Source organism: Nyctereutes procyonoides, unplaced genomic scaffold, assembly GCF_905146905.1.
Source record: "Nyctereutes procyonoides isolate TBG_1078 unplaced genomic scaffold, NYPRO_anot_genome, whole genome shotgun sequence".
Lineage (NCBI taxonomy): Eukaryota > Metazoa > Chordata > Mammalia > Carnivora > Canidae > Nyctereutes > Nyctereutes procyonoides.
The window spans coordinates 75,817,250-75,828,051 of record NW_026575140.1 but is presented as its reverse complement, the minus strand read 5'-3'; the positions used below and the strand labels follow the sequence as shown (position 1 = coordinate 75,828,051).

At 54.1% G+C, this 10,802-nt stretch overlaps 1 long non-coding RNA gene across 2 annotated transcripts; it reads left to right on the top strand.

The window, feature by feature from the left end:
* Positions 1-442: 442 nt before the first annotated feature.
* Positions 443-9,380, top strand: LOC129497204 (uncharacterized). 2 transcript variants are annotated; one of them, XR_008661900.1, is made up of 3 exons: positions 443-488; positions 8,693-8,863; positions 9,028-9,380. It is a non-coding gene; the product is annotated as an uncharacterized LOC129497204 (long non-coding RNA). The 2 variants fall into 2 exon arrangements; XR_008661899.1 differs by lacking the exon at positions 443-488 and adding an exon at positions 3,587-3,644.
* The last annotated feature ends 1,422 nt before the right edge of the window (positions 9,381-10,802 follow it).

Here is a 10,802-nt window from a genome sequence, read left to right as displayed (position 1 = left end):
TACTTCCCTCCCCCCAGCCCAATACCCTACTGATTAAAAATGAAGCAAAGAAAAGCTGTGTGCATGACTGTGCATGGGTTGCTTGCTGGGAGCCTGGGGTCTCTGGGTTCATCTCCTTACTTAATTCTTCTAATACCTCTGGGAGGCAGTTATTATTACTCATTTAATAGGGGAGGAAATTGAAACTCAGAGAAGTGAAGACACTTGCCCAAGGTCATGCCAGAAAGGAGTGGGGCCAGACCTACAGCCCAAGTCTAACTCCAAGGTCTTGGGCTTTGGGCTCTGTCTCCTGTCCCTTCTAAATGTCTCTGGGTCTGTATCAGCTACACAGTTCTTAGGTGTTTGTTTGTTTGTTTAACTATTTTCTGCCCCCTAGAAGCTGGGAGGCCTGAAAGCCCCTCTCTGTCCTTGTGGCTGGCTCCCATGGTCTTGAAGAGTTAGAGAAGACCAGAGCAGCTTTTAAACCCAAGACCCTGGGTGAGATTGAGGTGAGAGGGGCCGGGCCATCAGGGTGAGGGCAGAGGGGAAGGATCTGGCTCTCACAGCCCACGAGGAACTTCTCTATCACTTCCTGCAAATAACAGAAGTAGACATGCAGAAGGACTTGTGGTGGCAACAGAGGAGGACAGAGAACCAAAACTGTCCCCCCTGGCAGCCAGTGGGTTTGCAGTTTGAGACTGTCCCAGTCCCCTAGATTGGGGGTGTGTGAGTGTAATCCCAGCTTTGGTGTTTGTGGGGTCTGAACCTGAAATCTCGGCCCTACCATCTACTGGCTGTGTGCAACTGGGCCAATGCTGGGCCTGCCCGCATGTAGTGTGCTCCCTTCTGTATAAAATAGGGATATTGATTTTTACTACAGCATCTGTAGCAGCGCCAGCATGTAAGGTGGTGCGCCAGGAGCCCAGTGCCTATCCCAAATGGAGTCCAGTAGAGCTTTTTACTCTCCCCTTCCTTTGCTGCCTTCCTTGTCCTCTGGTCCTGGAGTGAGTGTGGAGTGCCACTTTGTAACCCTCTGGGGTCACCTCTGCTGCTTCCTGTCCCTCAGACCCCCAGCTCGAACCTGCTGTCCAAGTGACACCTGAGCTCCCCTGGAGAAGGACAAGGGAGCCAAGAAACCCAAGCCAAACCCTGGCTTCCTGGGCAAGAGCCCTGGCCACTCCCAGCTTTGGCCCAGACCCTCCACCTGGTCCTCCCCTCCCCTTTGTCCCTGCTGTCAACAATGACTCACAGATCAAAGGACATCCCAGCAGGGATCCTTACCTTGGGTAACTTCAGGGTTGGGAGCTCTGGAAATTAGAAACAAACCTGTGTGTTCATACTTCTCTGGAATTAGAATCCTCGGGGATCCCTTATGTCTCCGGATAGATTTGAGATGGGAGAGTGTGTTCTAGAACCTTTCTTTGAACTTAGCAACTTGCAACTTGAGTGGGAAAAGTCTGGTCCCAACCACAAAAGGGAGTGAACCAGAGATGAAGAATCCACCTCTTCCATGAGGGAGGGAATTCCTAGGGGAGGGCAGACCTTTGGCTTAGATCCAACAGAACCATTCATAGTCTTTCTATTTGGCTCATTCATTCATTCATTCATTCATTCCATCAGTCAGCATTTACCATTACCTACAATGTGCTTGGCTTTGCACTAATACTGAACATCAGTGTTCTGATGTCTAAAGTGTGTTCCTATAGACCAGCCTCATTAGAATCCCTTGGGTTAAAAATATAGACCCCTGCACCTGGGCCACTGAGGGCATTGCCTGGGACTGTGCATTTTAAACAGGCTTCCTGGGCTCATTAAACAAGTTGAGAGCCATTGCTAGATCCTGGCATCTTTCCTAGCCCTTGCCATTGGTACGCCTGAGGTCCCGGCACTGTGCCTGCACTCAAAGAGTGCTGGTTGGCCTGAAAACATGGTCCCAACCTTCCCTCTTCCTTTGTTTCCCTTGCCCTCCTTCCCCTGCCAGCCCTGTGAGGGAGATGGAGGGAATAGCTGCCCGCCCTATCCGCCCACCACAGCCTGGGCACCAGGGGTACAGTCTCGGGCAGATTGTGAACCCCAACGGCAGAGACCCTGTCTCAGCCTGCACTGCTCCGTCCTTGCTGGGCAAAGATCTGATAGTACCAATTAACGTCAACAAGGCTCCCTCGCCGCCCGGGCCTGTCCTGAGGCTTTGCTAATTAATGCCTCCATGGTCCCTTGGGTCCCTGGAATGAGAGGTTTGGGGAGTCCTGGAGAAACTGAATGGTTTCAATCCAAAAGGATCTTTCCTCCCAAGCAAGCATAAGGAGACTGGGACTGGCTTTGGCAGTGGCATGGGAAATGGGATCTAGAACAATATAATTTTTTTTAAAGATTTTATGTATTTATTAATGAGAGACACATACAGAGAGGCAGAGACACAGGCAGAAAGAGAAGCAGGCTCCACGCAGGGAGTCCAACATGGGACTGGATCCTGGGACTCCAGGATCACACCCTGAGCCAAAGGCAGATGCCCAACCACTGAGCCACCCGGGCGGCCCTAATAGCTAACATTTCTTGAGCACTCCACATGGCAGGCACTGGCCCAGAGGCTTTACATATGGCATCCCACTTAATACCCACTTGTACTCCAGGAGATAGGTACTAAGACATCCCCAATTTTACAGAGGAGCACAGTGAGATACAGTGTTCTGTCCAAGGTCAAATAGCTAGTCCAAGGTCACAAGAGGGCTCAACCCCGGGCCATCTGACTCTGAAGTCTGAGCCCCTGCTCTTGCTTTCCAGGGCTTCCACACTCACAGCCCTCTGGGTTCCCACCCTAGCCGCGGCCTCTTGCCCACAGCCAGGCGTTCACTCTCTGTTGGGTCCCACAGACAGGTTGGCAGAGGGAGATGTCCATACTGCTGTGGCCTTTAGATCCCTCTCCTAGCTGTGACTTTGGACGTGATCATGCACTTCCTATTCCTGCAAAGGGTGCCGCCACAGGGCGGGTTGGGTAGGGCAGGGACAGGTCCTTCCCCTCTTCAAGAACCTATAGGACAAGGTCAAGAACCTATAGGACAATCAACACCCTGTGCCCCGCAGGACAGAGTTGGTCTCCCTGCTGGGGAGACGCCTCCTGCCTCCCGGAAGAGTGTGAGGGTGGGTTAAGCGGTTGGGGCATCATATATACAGGGCCAGGGGCTTGCCCCAGGAGCCTGTCTCCAGCGTGACTCTGGGGTAACTTGGAACTGACACCAGATTTCTAGAAACGGGGTGTGTGTGTGTGTGTGTGTGTGTGTCTGGATAGTTGATGGTGTTGGCCAGCCTCTGTGGGCAAATGCTGCAGCCCCGGGATGGGTCGTACAGCAGGGACAGTAGAGGTAGCCCCAAGTTTGAGCTGTGCCTCTGCCACTTTCTAGCCGTGGGACTTTGGGTAAGTGAGCAACCGCTGAGACTTAGAGCCCCGGTTCTTCATCAGTGAAATGGGTGTAATAGTTCCTATATCATCAGGTCGTGGTGAGAACTAAATGAAGTGCCACATTCAGTGCCCTGGGCTCCCACTCCACACCCCTGCCTCCTGGTCAGGGCCGGGCATTCACCTCCACAGCCGGGCAGAGGGCAGTGGTGCGGGCAGAGGGGAAAGTCCACGGAGTGGGAGGTCTTGGCTGCACAGGGAGAGCTACCTGGTGAGTGCCGGCCCAGCAGTTTTTCTGTAGGTGTTTGAGCCCCTGGCAACATTGCTCCATATTTATTCATTAGGGACTATGCAGGCCAATTTGGAGTGATGCTCGGAGACCCCAGTGAGAGGCACTGAAATCCAGAAATAATTCCAGGGCATCTCAGGGGCACTCCTGCTCCCCGGTTTCCCCTCCTCCTCGCCCCTCCTCCCCCAAGCGGCCTCCAGCACACCCTCCCACCTCCTCCCCCCACCCTGCCATCCACATCTGGATTCAACTAGGGAACAACAGGCTTTCTGTGAAGGCCTCCACCTTCTTCTGTGCACCCCCACCCTTCTCCAGTTCAGAACTTTGGTTCTCATGGTGGGGAGGGGAGGAAGGGGTCGGAGAGCTGAGACATCTCTTTTCCCAAACCTCTGGTGTTGGGGTAAAGCCTGCACAAGGCCCCTATACCTCCCTGTGGTCCGGATTCTGACCATTCCCTGTTGCTCAGGCTTTGCCAAGGGGCCAGAAGCCCTGGTTCAGACCTGGGACTGGCAGTCTGCAGGCACAAGGGGGAGACGCCAAGTCCCTGGGGGGGCGGGGAGGGGACCTCCACCCCACTCCCTAGGCCAGGGAGCGAGGCCACCCCTCCCCACCAGAGAAGTCCTGCTGGGCTTCTGGAGACCAGACAGTAAATTAGAATGTGGCACTCACAGTTGAAGGCAGCTGTAACTCTCATTAAAGTGACATCAACCCCACCGCAGGAAGATGCTGTAAATCAGGGGAAGGGGGCATTCATCCAGGGAGAACCACAGAAGCAAAGAGAAAACCCCATAAACAGAGAAGACGTGGTGTCTGCAACTAATGGTGGGGCTCTGCCCACAGCCTCCACTGAAATGGGGGTGGGGAGGGGCTCCAGGTTCAGGGAGTGAGGTGGAGGTCTTGAGGCAGGCTCAAATCTAGCCAAGGGCACAGCCAAAGCCCTCCTTCTGTTTTTTTCTCCTCTGCCCTTTCTGCACATTCTCGGGCTGAGCCTGGTCCCTGCAGGGGTGAGGGGGGGCACTGTTGGGGACAGATCACTGTTCACGGGCTTTCTCGATGGTAAGAGGAGCAGCTGGCATTAGCTGTTAGAATTATTTAATGGGTTAAAAAAAAAGAATTATTTCCTGGGAAAGATAAGCTGGTGGCCAAACACTGGGCTTAGAGCTGGCCACCGGGCTTCAAATCCTGACCCGGCTTCAAATCCTGACCCAGCGACTTGCTGTAGGTCTTGGGGGGGTGGGCGAGGGTACCTTTGGAAGCCTATGCTTTTCGGCAGAAAATTGGAAACAGTCATCATACCACAGGGGCTTGGTGTAGGTAAACCTGTGGCAGTGTGTGGCTGTCTGAAGGTGCTGTTTGTCGAATGACTAAAAGAATCCACAAATCCCTGTAACCCCAGAGGCTGGTATTTCTTTCAGATCCATTCCCTGCTGCCTGAGTCTGGTTCAGCCAGTAATTTGCTGAGACCCCTTGGGCAAGTTACTAATTTTGTATTGTTGTTGTCGTTGTTGTTTTTCTCCCAAGGCTTTGGGTTTTTTCCCCTGGGATATGAAGTAGTTGTTAAGAGGTTGACTCTGGCTTGGATGGTACTGCATACAGTAGAAGCATCACGCCTTTGCCCTGGGGTCTGTAGGGATCAGGCCTCAGGGTCTCTATGAATAATGGGCGTCATTCCAGAACCTTCCTCTGGAATCCTTCTGGACTCCCTCCTCCCCACCCACATGGGTACACTCTGCTGGGAGGTCACATTACCTCTCTGCTCTATAGACAGGGGAGTGGGGGGGGGGAGTGCTCCATTCTGAGGAAGGATCAAGGCCATCAGGCTCGCCTGAAGGTTGAGTGAAGGAGAAAGAGTGGGCTGGGGAATTCCTGCATGCTCCTCTTTCAGGGGCATCAGAATGACCTAGAGGCCCCGTAAAATGACAGAGGGGGTGAGGGGGCTTCTGCCAGAGTTCTGTTTCAGCAGGTCCGAGGTGGGGTCCAAGAAGGGCATTTCTAATCAGTTCTCAGGTGATGCCGACGCTGCTGGCGAGAGGGGTCTTGCCAGAATTCAGGCTCCCTTTCCTGTTACTGCTGCTCAGGTGAATGGGAAGGTGAGGCCAACTCCAAGATGCCACTGCACATGCTTCCGAGTCACCTGGGAGCCTCAGAGGCCAGCATCCACAGGTGCTCATGGAGCTGGCCTAGGTCCTCCAGTGGAACATGTGTTCTGAGCCTTCTGAGAGCTCCCCGGCTGCAGAGCGCACTGGGGTTGCAAATTCAACTTCCTGAGGGCCTCGCTCACTCCTTCCCACCAAAAAAAAGGTTAGTGACAAGGGGTGGTGGGGGGGAGAGAGAGAAAAAAGCAGGAATTAAATTGGGTGGAATGGTCTAGAAGAGCCGTTTAGCATGATGATAAGTTGAAAGGAAAGGCGGGACAGTCAGGCTCCCGAAACCCAGAAATGACGCTGGGCTTGGGGAAGGAAGGATGATTCACGTCTGCAGGGGGCCAGCCGGAAGCAGAGCGGGTACAGGGGGCCCTGCTGATTTAAAGGTGCTTCTGGGGCACATCTCACTGCCAGGGAGGGAGGCTGATGGTGGGTGAATGTGGCCGCCCAGACTTCCTGAGGGTCAGGAGCAGGGGTGAGGTGAGGGAGGGCCAGGAGGGCCGCCGGCTTCACCAGCAGGACCCGACTCACCCACATGCAAAGCCTGGCTCACGAGAAGCACCCCAATGCCCCGCACCTGCCATCTCCTTTCTGGGCACCCCTGTACTGTTCTTCAATCTCTTGAGAAAGCCAGGCCCGAGGCCAAACCCCCTCTAGGGACAGTGTCCAGGGGCTCAGGACCTGCTGCCTGTACACCAACCCCACTTCCCATCCTGCAATTAGTGGCTTCCAGGCCCTCTGGGGGTGCCGTGGCTATGGTGATCCATTTTCCTCACCCCCACGAAATGACACACGGCCTGCATCAGGAAGGGATGAACTCATGGGGGCACAAGAAAGAATTACTGGAATAGGGGCTGACTTTGAATTTATGGTGTGTGTGCTCACCATGCGACCCTAGTGCTGCAGCTTTCACAGCACTCCACCATTTGCATTACAGTATTTTGTGCTTCCCACAACCCCAAGAGGAAGGCAGAGAGGTTATTAGATCCAATTTAAAATTGACAAATATGGGGCACCTCAGTGGTTGAGTGTCTGCCTTCGGCTCATGTTGTGATCCCGGGGTCCTGGGATGGAGTCCCAAGAGGAGCCTGCTTCTCCCTCTGCCTATGTGTCTGCCTCTCTCTGTGTGTCTCTCATGAATAAATAAATAAAATATTTTTAAAAAATGACAAATATGAGGGTACGAGGCACCTGGGTGGCTCAGTCAGTTGAGCATCTGACCCTTGATTTCGGCTCAGGTCGTGGTCTTGGGGTCTGGGATAGAGCCCTGTGTCAGGCTCTGCACTCAGTAGGGAGTCTGCTGGTGATTCTCTCCCTCCCTCTGCCTCTGCCCCTCCTTCCTTCAAATCAATCAATCTTTGTTTTTGGGTTTTTTTTTAAAGATTTATTTATTTGAGAGAGACAGAGATAGTGACAGAGAGCACAAGCAGAAGGAGAGGGAGAAGCAGTCTCCCAGCTGAGCAGGGAGCCCGATGTGGGGATCGATCCCAGGACCCTGAGATCAATAAATAAACTTTTGAAAAAGTAAAAATGAGAAAAATGGGAGTAAAAAGAAATGAAAGAACTTGCCCAAAGCAGCACATCTAAGTAAGAATTGGGCCCCAGCAGGAATGGCCGGCTGCTCATTCCCATTCGGCTTCTCTCCTACAAGGGAATTTAACTCCCTCTTGGAAACTGATGTTATGCTCGGGGTAGGAAGAGAGAGGCGGGAGGCTGTAGTCTGTAGTCCTGGGTGCTGGGGTGCAGGGCCCAGAGCCCCCCTCCAGGCTGGAGGCCCTGGTTGGGAGGCTCACAGCTCTGGGCCTACAGAACCACCTCAGCTGGAGGGAGCTGTGTAGCCGAAGGTTAGGACTCCTCCTGAAGTGGGGTGGGGGGCGGGGGGGGGATAGTTTCCATCTAAAGACAGGTTGACGTGGAGTATGAGGCTGGCCCCCTTGCCACGGGTGGGACATCTCTGCAGGCCACTCAGCTCCAGAAGGCCCTGCTGGCAGGCTTGGCCCAGTCCCACTTCCTTCTGTCCCCACACGGGGTGGGGGGCGGTCATCCCAGCAGCACCCAGTATTTCTGAGATGCATTTCCTGGGAACTTCAGGCAGAAGAAGGGAGCTAACATCAGCGGGATGCTCTTTCTTTCTTCTTTCTTTCTTTCTTTCTTTCTTTCTTTCTTTCTTTCTTTCTTCTTTCTTTCTACATTGCTTCATTTAATAAATCTATGAAATAAACATTTTTGGTTTTTAATCATTGAGGAAAGGTTAAAGAAGTACAGACCAAGTCGTATCTGGCAAAGCTGGGACTCTCACCCAGATCCACGGTGACTTTGAGGATGCCCTCTTCCCACTGTATGGGAAGTGGGGGAGACCCTTGACCCTGACCTGTGGGGTTTAAGACCATGTTCAGGCAGGGATGTGAGCACCCATGGGAGGGGCGCTCCTGAGTCAGGTGCAGGTGGGGGATGCAAGGGGGCGGGGAACAGTGGCCACATGTGTTGGTCTCTGGTGGCCAAGGGGGCAGCAGGCAGCTCGGGTGGAAGACCTCAGGCTGGCCACGGATCCTGGAGCCAGAGCCGCAAACACCTCCAGCCTGGGCCAGCAGCAGCCACAGCGGCAAACCCCGAATCTCCTCCCTAGGGCCCTGTGTGGTGGGGACTGCTGGCTCTGCATCTCCCCAGGACACACGAAGGTCACCCATGCTCCAGCTGTTTGGCAAGAGCCTGGCGACCCTGTCCCAGTGAGGGGAAGGGGAGCCTGAGCATCTCTGGCCCTCACAGAGCTGAGGACTTGCCCCCTGCCTGGACCCTGGGGCCAGTTCTGGTTGCAGTCAGGGAGGGAAGGGGGAGTTCAAGGTCACTTTGCCACCTGCAGTGATGACCCCCCCTCCTGTCTTACAGATTTTCCCTTAGGCCCCAGCACCCTGTACATTCTGGAGATGACAGCGGGAAGAGGCCCCTTCCTGAACTTTTGTCTCTTGAGGCCTGGGTCCAGTTGGAGAGCCGTCCCCCTGAGGGGAGATGGCCTGAAATGGCACAAGGGGAAGAGCAGCAGACACGACCCTGGTTCTGGTGGGTTTTCTTAGCATGAATTGCCATCCTCTGTCAAGCTGTGGCATCAATTTGGAAAGAGGTTCATCTGAGCCGCCTTATCCCCCTGAAAGATTCTGAATACATATTTACCAGTTCACATTAGTAGAAACAAACATAACTCTGTGTCTTTTCCTATTCATCAGGTCCTTCAACTGTGAACCTGAGCTGTGGGCAACGCAACCTTCCCCATCAAGGTTAAGGAGCAGGTGTCTGAAAGTAGCACCTGCTGTATACACCCTCGGGAGTTAGAAATCTCTGTTCCCTCACATACCCAGCAAAGCACCCCTCACCTCCGGAACCGAGACTGAGTACCTTGAAATGAAATGGCAGGCCCGGGTCAGGGGCTGGGGAGCGGGATTTGCCTGCGATAGGCCTTCCCCCAGGAGAGAACAGCAGCAAGTTTCTTTCCAGGGCTGGGCCCTGCTTTCCTCACCAGGTGGGGAATGTTCTTTCAGCCACAAAGGAGGTACATCTGTGACTGCTGTCTTTTTCTTTTCTTTAAAAAAAAAAAAGTCTTTGTGAGAAAAATCCTGTGGTTCTACTTGTTTTCTCTGAGTGGTTTGTTAGTTGAGGTGTTTGCATGCTGAGCAACACACACTAATATTTTTCCTCCTTAGCAAAACATTAATTATCCTACCCGGTAACTTTTCTCTTGGGCGTTTTTTTTTTTTTTCTTTACCACCCCCTAAGCTGTGGGGCACTGAGCAATTTCTGCATTTCCTATCATCTCTGCAAGCTGACTGGTGTGTTGAAGGAGAGAGCTGTCCTCCTTGGCTGGGCGCAGGTCTGCCTCCTGGGTGCAGGCCGCTCTCCCAGCGCTGTTCACGCTGGGTGGAGCCATCTGTTTACCACCTCTCTCGTCCCCCCACACCCCCCACAAGGCTGTGAATACACTTCTGGATTCCCATCCCCCAGAATGGTGCCTGGCACATAGCAGCGGCTCTACAAAGGGTTGCTGCTGAAGCAGGTGCATGAATGACATGGAAGGCGCTACAGAAGAAAGGATGAGGAGCCAGGGGGGTACATGAGCCTCCCCTGTGGCACCCCAGCCCCCCCTTCTGTATAAGGAGCAGTTGTAGGCTCAATTTGGGTCCTTTGCTCTTCCTGGCACTTGGTGAGTCCCATGCTGTGTGCCCATCTACAGCCATTCTCAGCTGCCAGCCAGGCGGAGGGTGCACAGGGAGCCCGGTCCCCCCCCTTCCCCAGGCTCCTTTCAGCTGAGGTTTCAAACGGGACAGAGGAGATAATTCAGACCCTGGAGTCTGGGGATGGAGCCCCTGGGGAGCAAGTGCAGAGTTTAGCGATCACTCAGCATCAGCCACTTCCCATCTCCCAGGTTAAAGATGAGACCCCTAAGGCCCGGAGAGCGGAGATGTCTGGTTCCTGGCTACCTAGCTCCTAGCTGGAGCGATGGGGCTGGAACTCAGACCCAGCAGTCAGGGAAACAAGAGTGGGGGGGTGGGATTCTATTCCCTGCTGCTGCCACTTCCCTGCCTCCAGGAAAGGAGGAGGGAGTGGCACCATCCCCAGGTGTGCTGCACGAACTCCTGTCTCCTGCCTTATCTGATCCCCGTGGCTTCCCTCTGAAGCAGGCAGTCTGGTGATGGTTGGCTCCATTTCACAGATGCGGACACTGGGGTGCAGAAAGTGAGAGTGACCTGCCCAAGGAAGCAGAGCTGGCCAGCGGCAGAGGCGGGGCTTGTGTTTGGTTCTCAGACTCCACAGCTTGTGCCCCCCCACCACTCCGTCTCTCCAATGGGGTCTCTTCTGCTGCTCTAACCCTCTATCCTGGAGCCCCAGGGCACCCCACTCCACCTGGCTGCAGCAGATACCAGATGCTCTGCTCTGGTAGGTGTCCTGGGAGGTAAAACCAGAAGACAGGATCCTGCCTCCCGCCCAGGTCCAGGCCTTTGCCTCC